At 45.2% G+C, this 16,134-nt stretch overlaps 1 long non-coding RNA gene across 1 annotated transcript in view; it reads right to left on the reverse strand.

Annotated features, from left to right (window-relative positions):
- Window positions 1-15,906, reverse strand: part of LOC104861390 — a 44,089-nt gene extending 28,183 nt beyond the window's left edge. Inside the window, exons 1-2 of the long non-coding RNA XR_780016.1 lie at window positions 15,871-15,906; window positions 1,134-1,262 (exon numbers count right to left, since the gene is read on the reverse strand). This is a non-coding gene — a long non-coding RNA (uncharacterized LOC104861390). The remainder of the gene's footprint in view (window positions 1-1,133; window positions 1,263-15,870) is intronic.
- Window positions 15,907-16,134: the final 228 nt, after the last annotated feature.

The following is a 16,134-nucleotide window of genomic DNA, read 5'->3' on the forward strand; positions in this document are numbered from 1 at the left end:
CATCAGTTTGGGAAATACAGCTCAGCAAAACTGCAAACACCTGAATAGAGTAATAGGGAGCTGGGGAGATAGGGGGATGAAAGAGAGAGAGAAGAAAGTGTTGTCCATACTCCTAGGTTTTTATCCTGGGTAATTAACTGGATGGTGATGTCAAAAGTAAGATAAGAATATGAGAAGAGTAGCAGGCTTGGAGGGAAAGATGAGAAATTCACTTTGGGGCATGAAAATACAGATGCTAAGAAGAAGAATGGTTCTTTGATATTTCCTACAAGAGTGATTCATCTCTGCATAGGAAATTTCCAATTTACTCAATAAAATATAAACCTTGTATCCTCTAAGAGCATTAACTGGAGCAAAAATCTATTCACAGAACAAAAGCTGGATTCCAAAGTCTTCGTCTTAATTCTTAAAATCCCTTTGCCCTCGGAACTCTCTGTGGTATTGATGCTGTGACCATTGCGGCTTCGGGGAGGACTCTGCTCACACTTGACTTACACCCCTGAGCCAAATGGGAAGAATGGCCTTCCCACCAATACTCAATAATGTGGCTCCAAGAGAGCTGGCATTTTATAAAGATTTTGCCTTAACAAAATGAAAGGATTCAAAAGAAATTGGCTATTTCCCCTACAAACTCTTACTTTCTTGACTTCCACTTGGGGCCCACCTGTCCCTTCTCTATGAAGATCATCACGTCCATCACTCAGGAGCAACATGAAAAATAAGGCTACCTCCAAATCTAAGTTCAAAAAGTGACAGTCAATGAGCAGGATGGTGAGTGCCTAACACACAGCGCACAATTAATACTGTTCAGTTAAACCAAATTTTGCTTGGAGAGAGGCCGAGCTTCTTTTCTTGCTACCGTGCCCTCTTCACTGTGGTCTCCTCAACTGGCCTTGTCTTCCTGAGACAGGCAGTAGAAATGGCTACTCTCTTCCCCAGTAACAGGAAGCATAAATCATTGCCATAGATTCCATTTGACTCTGTTCTAAGGCACTTGGTTGACTGTGATTGGCTCTGGTCTGGACCCCAGTGAACTTAAGTACTGGGCTTCATGAATAATTAACTAGATGGTGTTGTCAAAACTGAGACAGAAACATGAGAATAGTAGCAGGCTTGGGGGGAAGGGACCTCACCTGCTGGTTGAGGGTGAGTTAGAAGGGAGATGAAGCAGGCAGGATCATGGCAACCTTGCAGCAGGAGCTCAGTAGCTCATGGGGTCTGGAGGTCCTTTTCTGTGGGCTTGGAGAGGTGAGTCTAAGGGGCTGCAGAGAAGAGAATGAGGAGGCAGAGGTGGGGCAAAAAGAAGTGGGAGAAAAGTACAGAGGGTAGTGGCCCTTGGAGGTGACATTTGCAACAGTATTTCTTTATATCAGATGTTGCAAATGAATAAAGAAAACAAGGGGGGCCTGGAATTTAGCTCAGTGGTTCTGCTGCCTGTCTCACAAGTGCAAGGTCCCAAGTTCCATCCCTGGTACAAAAAAAAAAAAGAAAAGAAAAAAGAAACATGGTACATAATGGTATACTATTTAGTCAGCAAAATGAAGGGACTCCTGACCTTCATGGCAACATGGATGAACCTGGAGATCACACTGTTAAATGAAATAAAACGGGCACAGAAAGACAAATACCAAAAGGTCTCACTCACATGTGTCCTCACTCCCTCTCCCTCTACTCACACCAGTGCGGGATCTGGCCTCACACAACCCACAATGCACATCACGCATGTCAGTGTGCTCACACCTGGCCACTACAGTCACAGGTGACACCTGCCACTTGAAGTAAAACACTCAGGTTGAGACCTATGCTTTATGACTACTGACCAAAATCAAATCCCAGCTAAACCATTTCCTATCTTGTGATCCTGTGTGATTTATCTTTGAGCCTCAGGTGTTTTTTCTTAATCAGGGAAATGGGAGATGTGTATAGAAAAACTCTAAGGCCAGTCCTAGCTCTGGCGGTGATGACTGGCATCCCTGCATACAACCAAGAGGAGAAACTATTGTTTAAAACCCTAGTGAATTCAGGCTGCATTTGCTTTTAAGGGAACTGAGCAGGAAGGTTACCCATATGATCACAAGTAGGTAGTAAAGTCATGGACCCACTGGCTATGGAAAAGAGGGTAGAGCTAATCTGGGGTCTAGGGATTATAGAAAGCAGAACTAATTTGAATAAAAAGACAGAAAATGAATTTGCAGAACTGGCCAAAGATTTCAGCAAAACAAGTCTCCAATGTTCAGCTCTCAATCTTTGTCTGTGGGTTGGAAGCACATTCCTTCCAGCTCACCACATGGTAGCAAAGGCTTTTATGGAAGAGGGAGGTTTGTAGGAAACTAAGAAGCGGAGGTCTCTGGGGTGCTCAGGTTCCCCTAGTGCAATACATGGCCACCCTCCATGCCATGAGGGAGTGGGTCCAGGACCCCCTGGAGTTATGCAATCTTGCATATGTCCAAGTTCCTTCCATAGAACAGCACAATATTCACATCTCATTCACACTCACCCTCTCATGTACTTTACATCATCTCTGGATTACTCACAATACTCATGCAATGCAAATGCTATGCAAACAGTTGTTGCACTGTATCTTTCAGAGAATAATGACAAGAGAAAAGTCTTTGCACATTCATTACAGACACAGCTATCTTAACCACACGGTACCTGAGCAGATAGGTGAAAAGTGCTCAAGTAACATTGAGTGCTGGAGCAAGACAGAGGCCTGCGACGTGGTAGACATTGGTGCGTGTGCAACATAGCACCCAGCATGCTGTAAGTGCAAGCTCTGCCTTTTGGAACTTTCTGGAACTTAAAGAATTTGTTGAGAGTTGGTTGCGTGCATAGATGCAGAACTCACAGATACAGAAGGTGGACTAAAAAGCTGCTGCTCTCACAAGGCAGGAGACAGCTCACAAAGAGGACCCACTAGGATGAACAAGAGCGAGCCGGGTGGAGAGGAGACAGCCTGCCCTATCCCCCATCCTCCTGTTCCCAGAGTCTGGGCAGAGCACAGGGCGCCCTCTATAGGTGGGTAGGACTGGAGCCTGTCTTGTTCAAATCTCAGAGGGTAGGCGTCGCACATGAGCATGGTACTCTGTCCTTTCATCAGCTTCCATTCTAGGGCTCCCTGAGGAGAACTCCTCCTCTTCCTCAGACACAGAACGGTAAGAGTCTTACTGCTTGGTTTTCTTAGCGGCATCATGAAGGAAAGCTCCCAGCTGCCAGAGCTGAGGATTCATTGCTGACCTTTCTCAGCAGTACTCAGAGCTGACAGGAGGCAGGCGGAGGGCCTCAGGTCCTGCCCAGCAGCCTCGGAGGAGCTCTTGGGCAGCCTACCAGGGGTCTGTGTCCAAGCATCATCATGTGCCGCAGTCTCTTCTTACCCTTCCTTACTTATCTGACTCCAGCCCCACCCAGAGAAACATCAGCTGAAAGTCCTTCCTAAACACAGAAATGTTTTCAAGAGGGAAGAGGTGTGTCCATGTGTATGTTTTTGCTGTATTGTTTACAGCACATTTTCACACACTGACTTCTGCCATTCTTAAGCTTCAGCCCCCAAGCACAGGAACAGGCGATTCCAGATGGATGCTGTGTGCGTCCCGAGGTACCAGCAGACCCGAGCCCTGAGACCCAGCAGACAGCGGTGATCTACCATCGTGCTGCGGTGGGTTGGTGTTACAGTGTCTCACTGCTCCTGCAGGAGTTTCGCCGCCTCCCAGAGGCTAAACACTCCCCTGGCACAGCCCTGATCCTTCCCCACTCTGACAATTCCCTCGCTCTATGGCCTGGGTCGTGTCATGGGACATTTGGGCACAGCTATTTCTGTGCCTCCCAAAGTATGCGAGGATCGTTCTGATCGAACCGTTCATCCATGCAAACAGCAGTGCTGGGGGTGGAAAAGGGACACTGGTGCAGGCCTGGCAAGTGCTCTGCCACTGAGCTGCACCCTGACACAAACAATATCACTCAGGCATCCTCTACGTGCTAGCTGCTGGGAGAAAGCAGGGGATAGAAGAGACACAGTCCCTTTTCATATGGAGCTTCCAGCCTCATGGACATTAAATGGCTAATTAGACACTTTACTATTTAGTGCAGTTATTACTAGTGTGTAAGGAGCTACTGGGATGTGAGGAAGCCCATAAAGCAATCGCCAGGACTAATTTAGGGTGTCTGTGAAGGATGCTTTTAGGAACCACTGTGCTTCATTAAGTCAAAGATGTCACCGATTGTAACACCTGCTATTATCGTAGGCACCATCAAGAAAGGAAAAATGCTTCCAATTAAATATGTGAAGAGGCTTTCTTAGGACATAGAGCATTCAGTTCACTTTAATTTGGCATAGACTTTGGTCAAGTATTATTTTGTACATAGCTAAGAGAGGAAATGTGAACACGACAGTTATGTTTCTAAGGAATTCCTAGAATTTCTTTATACTGAGCCAGTCCAATTGCTTTCAAGGCAGAGTTGTGGGTGCCCTGGCTTTTCCACATAGTATCATTCTCTGTACCATTAACAGCACCGATGATATGATATTTCTCAAAAGAATCCATAAAAGAAGTAAAAGCTATCGGCACTGCGCTCTTAAGCCAAACGTGCAATTTTGTGGAGCTAACCTCTTCTTGACCCCTGCTTGGGGAACATTGCTCAGCAGATATGACCTGCTGCCTCCTCCGTGCCACACCACAGCCATTTGCTTCCTGGGGGTCACAAGGGGCCCCCCATGCTGTCTCCAGGACTTGCTGCTAAACCACCAGCTGCATCTTGCATACTCTGACTCTGGCACTGTTGATGCATTCTCACACAGACAAACATCTACATCCCGACAGCTACCAGCCAACCGCCCACACCAGTTTGAGGCACCTCAACTTCAGAGATGTTGAAATGTGGGAGACATATTTGAAAACAAGAGAACATGGTCGTTTCTGAGATTTTGCAGATGAGCAGGAACTATCAAAGTATAAAGAGGGTTTTGAAGAGAGGGACTATCTTTGTCATTTTTTTTTTCTTTTGGCCCCTGGGACAAAATACTTGACACTCACAGGTTAGGGAATGGAGATTTTATTTTGGCGTACATGTTTAGTCCATAGTTGCCTGGCTCTGAGACAGTAAGGCCTGGCGGAAGGGCCTGGGCTGAGGAAAGCTGCTCACATCATGATAGCTAAGGGCCAGTGGGAGGAGAGATGGGAGGGAGGTGTGCCGCTCCAGTCATGGCCCTAGGACCATGACTTCTGACCAGCTCTGACTCCTAACAGCAGGGCAGCTGTACCATCCCCATAATTCAACCTATGAGGCTCTAGGGGGACATCTGGCTGTAAACCATGACAGGGACAACCCTCACCGAGGCTCAGAGGTGAGGGAAGGAATGGTGCCTTTCAGATTAAAAATACCTGTGCTAGAAAAGGGGATTCTAGGTGCTCTCAACACACACACACACACACACACACACACACACACACACACACACAAATTGTAAACGTTTGAGGTGGTAGCTATGGTAAACACCTTGATTTGGTTTATTGTACAGTGTACATGAGTACTGCAACGTCATGTTGTTCCCTATAAAGATGAACAGTTATTATGTGACAATTAAAACCATAAGCAAGTGGCCAGGCGTGGTGGCCTGTAATCTCAGCTACTTGAAAGGGGGAGGCAGGAGAATCACAAGTGTCAGGCTAGCCTGGGCAACTTAATGAGAACGTGTCTCAAAATAAACATTTCAAAGTCTGGGAATGTAGCTCAGTGGTAAAGCACCCCTTGCGTTTGATTCCTAGTATTGCAAATAAGCAAATATGTAAATAAATAACCGGCGGTGACAACAAATGTCAGTTGTCTATCACCAAGGAAGAGAGGAGAGACAATCAGGATCGCAGCTAGCTGAGGAGGGCTCAAGCTCAGGCATGTCCTTGTCAGTCACGTTATGGGCATGGAATGGAATTTCATCCTCACGGCAGCAGGAATCCCTTTCCAGCAGGAAGTGACTAGGGAAGGGTGAAAGGAGCACCCAGTGAGTCTGGGGAGTGCAAATGCAGGGTGGAAGGTCACGGTCATGGTCATGGCAGCCCCAGGGCTGAGCAGCTTTGCAACTGGAATTTGCCGCTGGATTAGTGATGACTGAGAGAAGATGGGGGTGGGGGAGTGGGGGGGGTGATCATTCCGAGGCAAGGTCCTGGATCAGGCAGCAGAAGCTGCAGCAGGACCAGGTCTGGTGGAGGAGCAGCAGTGGTTCATTTCCACCAAGGTGCATCTGGGAGCTGCCCTGTACCTGTCTGGAGCTCAGAGAGGAGGTCTGGGCTGGAGAGGCAAATCTGAACGTGATCAGAGTGCACTTCATATGGAAGACGTGTGCCTCGAGAAAATGCAGAGGGAGGCGCACAGAGGGCCTGAGGCCACAGCTTGCACAAATGCAGCATCTAAGTTTGGACGAGGAAGCTAAGCTGTCAAAGGAGCTGAGAGGAGCAGCGGCAGTGAGAGGAGCCAAGAGAGCGCATGCTGGAGGCCAAGGGTGGGCGCTGGCTGAGATGTCCCTGGGGGTCCCCAAGACCGCCTTGCAGGTGTGCCTTCTTTCATAGCTCCACTGTCGCTTTTGCCTCATGTCTAAGGCAAAATTGAGTCTTCTGGCAGAGCAGATCTCTCTGCTTTTACACACAATATACAGCTATCCATACTCTCTCCATCTGGGCAGTTTTAACCCAGCTGTCAGCAAGTTCAGTCATTAGGGTTCTGTTTATAGAACTACTCGGTGCTCCTCAGAAGAGAGAAAGGAGCAGGAAGGAGAAAGAGGATATGTAAAGGACAGAAATAAGCCAGTGTTTAATGAGCACCTCCTCTGCTCCATTTCTTGTTTGTCTGTTCCATGCACTATGGTGCCAGTGAGGATTATTGTTCCCATTCTATAGAGGGGCAGTGGGCTCAGAGAGGTCCAGTAATTAAGGCAAAGTCACACAGGTAGGGTTCTGTGAATACAGTGATATCTATCGACTTATAGGGCTAGACCCTTGCAGGAAGCTCCCGTGTGCCTGTGAGAGGCAAGCACATTCCCTGGAGGCAAAAGGGCTGTTGTGGAGGAAGACAGAGTCCAGCCATCGTGACAAGCAGTGATGGTTGCCAATGGAAGTTAAATGCGACCTTGATGGGTGACCTCCATGAATAAATGCATCCCCTTTTCCTTCTTTAATTACATCGGTGGGTCAGGTTTTCATAGAAATGTCTGTGATGTGATAGATATGTCGGTGGCAATTACAAGGGAGAAGTCTCCTCTGATAGGTCTATTTTAGTAGGAACACTGTTCAGTGGAGTGAGTGAGGACCGACCTATTTATTTCTCTGCCTCGCTCGTTAGCTCCTCTCAGCTCCGTAGGAAACTGCTGTCTGTCGTGGCCCAGATTCCCTCCCAGATGACCAGGACCCTCATATTTCTCATTATAGCACCTCAGGTAGAGTGTGTGGAGGGAGGAGGGGCTGACTGGGGACCCAAGGAGCTGGGCCCTCTATCTCCACTACCTGGAGGAAGTGCTGCTGCCTGCTAAAGAGTCTCAAAATTAACAAATAACAAATATTCCTAAAAATAGCCTACCGGTGCTAATTCCAGTCTCTCTGACCCAACAGACAGCGGGGCAAAGTTGAGCAGAGAAAGTGGTTGCGATCCATGGGGCTGCCTCCGAAGCAGGACAGGCAATAGCTTTGACCACGTGTGCCAGGCAGAGGGGAATGGCAGGTGGGGGTGGCTCTGCTAGGTTGCTTTTCCAGGCAGGTAACTGTTACCAGGAGAGTCACCTTGATGTTCAGACACCAGCAGTGACACGTAAGCTTTGCTCTGTATGAACACAGTGGGCAAACATGCTGCCAATGTCCAAAAGCATGCTTTTAGGTGTGGCACAGTGCCCCCACACAGTGAAAGGGACTGCTATGACAAACTGTGACACATTGAGCATTTCTTTTGTTCATGTTCAATGAAGTCTCCTTTGGATAAAACTTGATGCGAGCGAGGGTGTAGGGTTAGGGCCTACAGTTACCCCAAAGTGGGTATCGCCTGGAATGCATTTAATGTCTGCCTGGAAGGCTCCAAGGAGCCTTCTGCTCTCCTTTCGATAAATCCATGTTTAAACACCGAGAAGTGTAAGTAAAGAGAAGCTGCTGACCCACTAGACGGGATTTGCAACCAAATGATTATGACAGTGTTTTCTTTTTGTCAAAAACTTAGAAATCTGGAGATTACTGAAGCACAGGCTAACTCCATGGTTACTAAACTGGCTCCTCTTCCTGAGATCACAATCTATGTGCCCAGTCCTCTTAGAGTTAGACGGAACCAACTGATGTATTCTTCCAAAAGGAAAAGGAGCAGAGGTCCTATGTCCCTGCTGGTCTAGGCCAGTTCAGAGCAGAACTTCTCTCTGCCCTGGTGCTTGTCTGAGGGCCAATGTCAAGGTTACTACAAGGCCATTATTAAAGGTGGCTGTGCCTCATCATAGAAGAAGACTGAACCCCCAAATGGCTCTGTGGAACAGGGCCCCCTGACCACATCCCATTGGGACAAAAGTCAGTTATGAACTAATACTGTGCCAAATCTACTTCTGTAGTCCACATCAGGATCCCTAACTAGCACAGGTAAGGCCAACCTCATGGTCTCTGTGGGAGCCTCCTCCTTCCTCACCTCCTGAAATCTCTAACAGTTGTACAAAGATCAAGCTGGATTTTTGTTGTTGTTCATTGGTCTTTTCATTTTTGATGAATTTGTCAGGGACAAAATATTTTGTCGAAATAATTATAAAAGGTCAATACATTTTTTAAAGCCTAAACCAATAGAATGACTTGGTAATCATTAAAAAAGCAAAAACAAAAACAAAAACCAGAAGCTCAGGCCTAATGTGCTATCCACCTAAAATTATAGAGATTTATTTCAAAATGTCATTTAATATCTTACAGTGACAGCAGAAAGTGCTCCGTTCTCTTCTGCAACTTCCTCTTATCACCCTGAAACTGCCCAACATTCTGTATCATTTCTTTGGAATGTGTGTCCCCATTTTTTTTTTCCTCACAAAATGTCATGAGCTACCCTCTGACATTCACCATTTTCCAAATTTGGCACCAAAGCTCTGCCTTTCTTCATAATAACACAATCATGGCCTTTTTTCCTAAAGCCAGATTTCTGATAAATCTCTTACCACTTCTGTTTTGATTTTGAGTGCGTGGGCTTGAAAAATCACCTCACGGGAATCAGCAGAGGAATCAGAAGTCAGAGAGATAGAAATATGGGGACAAGTCCCAAATGTATTTCTGCCTCAGTGGCTTTATTCAACTTTTCTTCCTGTCCCTGAAAAGTCTTCTTCATTCTTTTCAACCTTTCTAAATCCTCCTAATCTTGTAAACCCTTCTTCACTAATTCCCTTATAAATACAGCTTATAAAATCTCTAACAGACCCTCAGAAAGTCGAAATTTCTAAGAATACAACTCAGTAAGTTGAAATCTCCAAGAACCCAGTGGGTTTGTTCTCAGTGTTTTTCCCAGCATCTGGTTCCATGGCTGACATTTGTCAGACACATAAAATTATCTACTGCACAAATTGATGACTTTGAAAAAATTCATGCAGTTTGGGTCTTTAGCACCCCAGATAAATGTGAATCATCAGAAAGAGTGGAAAGGAAAAAGAAATTAATTCAGTTGCTATCCTGTCTACACTGCATAAATGAGAGATTAGGTGTGTTTGATGCTCACTTTGATGGTACATAGAATGAGCAGAATTCTGTGGCAGGGTCAGAGGGATCCCATTTCTAACTCAACTGACTTATGGAGGAGGCTCCTGATTACAAATGGCAGCCTCTGTCTAGGCACAGAAGCGGGTAATCAGGTCTTTGAATCAATGAGCACTGAGATGTGGCAGGGCTGTTTTCTTCCTCTTATATTCTTTTTCAAATTGCAATATCCACTGACCTATGTGACACTCTGTGAAAATATAAATGCTAAGTATGATAGGTAAAATACCCATCCCCATTCACCGAAAGTATCAGTCCTAATCCCTAGAACCTGTGAATGTGTTGTTACATGACAAGTGGGAATTAAGGTTGTGAATAGGATGAGCACTGCTAATCGGATAATCATAAATAAGGAGATTATTCTGGATCACCTGGCTGGAATTGAGCTCATAACAAAGTGTCTTAAATGTGGACGAGGAAGCAGAAGCCGTCGCATCTCAGCAACACAACATTGGCAGGTGAAAGAGGGACTACGAGCCAAGGAACACAGGCAGCTGTAGTGACTAAAAAGGACAGGAAAACAGCATCTTCTCTAGAGCTTCCAAGTGAGGATCCTGCTCTGCTGCTATGGAGTAGATCTAAAGTGCCCCCCTCAATTGTCCTGTGTTGGATTCTCCTGTGTTGAATCACTGGGGCGCTATACTCATTCATTGACAAGTTCATAACTGAATATGCTGTTAGAAGGTGGGGCCTGGTTGGAGGAAGGTCACAAGGGATGTGACCTGCAAGGATGTATTTTGTCCCCAGCAGTCCTCTCTGCTTCCTGGCTGCCATGGGTGAGTGCCTTTTCCTCTACCATGCCTCTCTGCCATCTTGTTTCTACCTTGGAGACAGCCAACCATGGACGGAAACTGAGCCCAAATAAACTTCTCCTCCTTTCAGTTCTGGGTGTTGGATGTCTTGCTTCAGTGGTGGAAAAGTGGCTACAACACACTGGTTCGAGTCCATTGAGACCACTTTGGACTTCTGACTTCTAAAACTTTAAGATAATAAATCTATACTGTTTTAAGACACTAAATTTAGGATAATTTATAATAGCAGCCATAGTAAACTGAAAAGATAGAATGAAAACATATATTGTTCTCATTTTGTCCAGTTGTGTCTACTTTTTCTGCCCAACCACTCCTCTCTGGCAGAGATAGGGACTTACGTTTTTTCAGTATTCAACACAGAATGATAGCACGCAGTAACAGGTGGCTGGTAAACAACAATAGGTTAAAAATACATGCTGGGTGACAGCAAATATGCTGTATCGCTCAGTCTAATTACACAAAATTGGTGTTTTGCCAGGAACTTCTTGGTGGTAAATTAAAGGGAGAGCTAGCAAGGTTCTCCTGTTGCCTAGCAGTTTGGGGTCTCTGGATCTCCGAGGCAGCATCCAGGCCTCTGTGGCACAGGGACAAGGCTAAGACAGGAAATGCCCTTGGTGAGGCCTCCCACTTGGTCTGCAGCAGAGCAGGGAACAGGTAACCGTGTCTGACAGATTTGAGTTTCTGCTCAACAAGGGGACATGTCTGGGAACAAAGGGGCACCAGAGGGTGGGCAGCAGAGAGAGGGAAAAAAGAGACAATGAGCCTGGGCTATTTTAAACCTTTGGTAATTGGTCCCTGAATGGTCTAGAACAGGCATGTATTTTATACAATACCCACATGTAAAAGTGATTACTTTCCAAAGGAAGAAAGTTATCAGCAAATGCAGGATGTCAAAGATAACTTGTAAGGGCTGGGGATTTAGCTCAGTGGCTCTGCCACCTACCTTGCAAGCACAAGGACCTGAGTTCGATCACCAGTACCAAAATAAATAAATAAATAAAAGCAAAAATAAAAGATAATTTGTAAAAACAAATCACTTGTCTTTCCAAAGCACAAGTTAAGAAGTTCAAATCCTTTCACTTAAGTATAAGCTGTATACAATTCAAACACACTTGTGGTCATTTCTCTGTCAATTATTTTAGTAGTAGCTACTGGATAGAACCATTGTGAAGATTAACTGAATTAGTGTTTGTAAAGTGTTTAGGATGGTGCCAGGCCCATAGCAAGCACGGTATAGGTGACAATGATCATTATGGCAAAATCAAAGTAAATCATCTTACTTACAACTTGGATAAGGAAAATAAAACATAGTTCTTTTCATCAGTGTAGAGTTCATCTCTTTCTGTGGGCAGCATTACTCCTTCTAACTTTAACAGGTACATGGCCAATGTTCAGGATCTCTGCAGGGATCCGCCTTCCTCACCTCCTTAAGTCTTTGCCAGCTTACAACATTGGGGCTTGGTTTTTAGAACTTGTTTTCTATTGTTTGTTTTTTGTTGGCTTTTACTAAATTGTCAGGGGCAAAGCGCTTTGTCAAAATAATGATTAAGGGTTAACCAATAAAAAGCCCAAGCCAATTCAAAAATTTGGTAATTAATCATTCACAATAAAAAGTCAGAGATTCCAGGCCTGATATATCATCAGCTAAAATTACAGAGATTTGTTTCAAAGCATATCACACCTCTGAGAGAAACAGCAGAAAGTGCTCCTTGTTCTTTTCTGAGTCTTACTGTCCTTACCCTGGAGTTAATCATCTTTCTGTGTCAATATCATACTTTTTTTTTGTACCAGGGGTCGAACCCAGGTCTTTGCACTTGCAAGGCAGGCGGTGGAACCCTGAGCTAACTCCCCGGGCCTCAATATAGTACTTTGGAATGTGTGTCCTCCTGTATCCCTATTTTTTCCTCAAAATATAATGAACTGCACTTTGACATTTAGCATTTCCTGAACTCTGCACCAAAGTTCTGGTTTTGTTGGTGGTAAGAAAATCATTGTCTCTTTCCCTACTGCCAGATTTCTGATTCTCTTTCCCTGAGCCCAGAAAATGCATTTCCACCATCACTTCTAGCTTCATTTTTCATGACACATTAGAGTTTAAGGACAAATTGGTGAGTCTGTGCCACGACCACTCCAGTAGAGTCTGTGTGACAATGCCGGTCACCTGGCAGAAACCAGACCAGAGGTATCGTCCCCACGGGGTTAAGCCTCCTGGAGGTCCTTGGCACACACCGCATGCAAAGTCAGCCGTGAAGAGAATAGCTGGCCTCTCTGCCTGCAGTTTGGGGACATTGGGTTCATCTATAATTCTGTTCTATTTTGTCTTTATTACTATTTGTTCATTATCTGTAGAATTGTATTCTGGGCCCAGGAAAGGTTAGGAACAATTAGATGTTCCTAGAGATGGGGAGGTATTGAGGCACAAGAGGACGGGCGGCCAAAGTGCTGACCCTGAGCCCCGGACTGTGAAGTCCTGAAGGTGATCCTGAAGGTGACATGCTGAAGCCAGTCCTTTGTTTTACAAAGTTCCCCTTCTGACTGCGTATAGGTGTGGTCTTACCTTGACTTAATGGTCTTAGCTTTTGTGATGGTATATAGGTGTGGTCTTAACTTGACCTTGTGGTCTTAGTTTTTACAGTACTATTGTCTATCTTTCTCATGCCTGCCTGTGCCTGAAATCACTCTTGAGGTGTGCCCTTGAAACTAGTATATAAACACCTAGAGTTAGAAATAAAATTGCAGCAGCATTTGCAAACTTCACCTCGGTGTTGAGTGCTTTTGTCTGACTGTCATCGCCGAACCTGCTCCCACCTTTCAGAGAACCTGTATCTCCTCGTGAAATCCAGTGTTTGCTGCCCTACGGTCCGTAGCAAGTCTGAGTTAGGGTTATGCAACTTCCCCAGGAGAGGAGCAACAGGTACTAAGAGAGTGGACATGGGGTAGAACCACAGTGAGAGGTAGTGAGTGGTCTCTGGTCCTGATAGTCTCCCAGGTAGCCCTGTACAGCCTCTGATGATGTCACATCAGGAAGCTACAGGCTGTATCAGCCTGCACATTTTACACAGCCAACAAAGAAGCCAGCTCCAGTGCTGAAAAAAAAATCTGTTGATGGCATGAATGAATTAGCAGGACAACCATCTAGAACACACACACACACACACACACACACACACACACACAGAGCAGGACTCCATTTTCCATTCTGTAAAATAAAAAGCATGAACTTTGATCATCTCTGGAGATCATCTCAGTGATTTATGCTAAATTTTAAAGGATTCTCTGAAAGGTTATTGAAAAATAATGGGGAAATCTGTGTTTATAAAACATAGCAAATTAAAAGAAGGTCACCAGCACCTATTTGTCTTTTGGTTGTCTTTTCCTTCAGGCTTCAGGCTTTAGAGGGCTCCACCTGACAATGTGTGACGTATTGATGAAAGCAGTTGCAGGTGTTTTAGGTGAGTTTCCCTGGGAACAGATCTGAGGGAGAGGTTTACACCACTTGTTGTGGTCTCAAGATCAAAACAAAGGCAAATGTGAAATAGGAAGTAAAGGGCTAAAGGTGTAAGGAAAGTGGGAAGGGTGGGGGAAAGGTAATAAGGGAGAGGAAAAATATATGGGAAACTGAAAAAATGGAAATAAAGTGTTTGTAAATGGGGGGGGAGGAGGGGGTGAAGGGAGGACAGGGACAAGGGGAAAAATGAGAATCAAGACCTAATATGTAAAGGTACAGAATCCCAATGATGAATGTAATTGTATTGTATACCTAGATTGTACCAATAACCTCAATAAAAAGAAAAAAACAAAAAACAAAGAGAATAAAGAAAATAGAGTTAGGCAGAGGGCGGGACTGAACTTCCAGTCACAAAAAAGCCACAGCCAATTCCATGGACAGCTCCAGCCAATCTTTCAGACCCATCCCTGCTTACAGCATGCAGGCAATGCCTTTCACCCCTTCCTGTCCCCCAAGGGCCACTCACTGGCCTCTGGCTGTCCTCAAGAAGGAGACATGAAGTGGGGGGGGTGGCCAGCTTTGCTTGAGGACAGTTCCAAAGAGGGACCCAGCCATCTACATGACAGGAGCTGGGAATTCAAAGCCACAGTTCTCATGAGAATTATCTACCACTACAGAGCACATTGCCACCATCTTGGAAGCCTCATAGAACACACATTAATTATCTCACTGTATCCATAGGGTAGGAGCCTGGGCCTGGCTAAGCTGGGTTTTCTGCTCAGGTTCCCACATGGTTGTGATCAAGGAGTCAGTGAGCAGCAGTTTCATCTGGAGCTCAACTGGTGAACAATCCACTTCCAGATCACCGGGATTGGGGGCAGAACTGGTTTCCTTGTGGCTGCATGACCAATGTCCGAGCTTTTGCGCTGGCATTCACCTGGAGACCACTCTCACGTCCAACAGGGCACCCACCATTCCTAGAGGTCTCCCAGAGTTCGCAGGCACATGGGCTTCTCAACACAGCCACCTACTTCACCAACCTGTAAGGAAAGCCTCTCACTTCCAGGAAGTTGGTCTCGTTTTCCAGAATATTCAGCTGACTAACTCAGCCTCACCTTTTTGATTAACTCAAAATCAACAAATATGGGACCTAAATCACAATCAAAAAATGTGCTTACCTTCCCTATATTCTGTTTGGCTTTCTGAAACTTACAAAGCCAGCCAAGGTAGTTCAGGGCCTCCCTAGCATTAGAGGAAAATATTACCTAAATCTGTAGCTAATGACAGAAATTGCTACCATGTGGGAATTAGCACAGACTTCTGCTTATACCTGGACTCCATTAATGCCTGATGAATAAAATGTGTCGGGATCAAGAGCTGTGCTTTATGCTGCTGGGAAACTGTTGGTGTCTCCGATCTGAATCATCAAATGAGTTTCTAACATCCTCAGTGACCAGACTGTCAAGGAAAATAATGGGCAATTTTGACTGCCTGTGAAAGTTACCAGGAAAGTGCTCCTTTGTCAAGGGAAAATGGCAAGAGCATTCGGAAAAAAAGGAAATCTTCCCTAGATTACATAAATTCACTTTTATTAAAAAATTTAGTAATAAAGTTGCATTTACAGGCTTTTATTTTTAATAGAAACAGAGAAAGGGGAATATAAAAACTGATTAAAAGGTGCAAAACAGAGCTCACAGGATCCCCAAACTCTCAATGAGAGTTATCAGTCCTGGCATTCTGATGTAGGAGCCAATCCTGCATGATTCACCAGCAACAAAGTGGGGGAAATTGTTTCAAGACAGAAAGGCAACTATATTCCTGTTTACTTACATGTCTCACTGTCAGTCTGCAAGGTGGGTGAATTACTTACCTACTCTTCTTCCCTCTACAGAGAAGGGCCCTCATGGGGCAAAGAGGAAATAAGGGTGTCACGTGTCATGGAAGATGTCACAAAAGAGAAGCCTGACTCTGACTCTTTAGGTCAGAGCTAAGCAAATTGACTCCTGCAGGTCAGTGGAAGAGGACAGCTGTGGGCTTTTTCAACTTAAATACAAATAGGTGGGAGATGACTAAAGACACACAGGTGTAGCTCATGCAGCTGGTAGGAAGCCTCTTAGGAACACAACATGGCTTC

This window comes from Fukomys damarensis, unplaced genomic scaffold (assembly GCF_012274545.1).
Source record: "Fukomys damarensis isolate Sample0158 unplaced genomic scaffold, DMR_v1.0_HiC HiC_scaffold_10, whole genome shotgun sequence".
Lineage (NCBI taxonomy): Eukaryota > Metazoa > Chordata > Mammalia > Rodentia > Bathyergidae > Fukomys > Fukomys damarensis.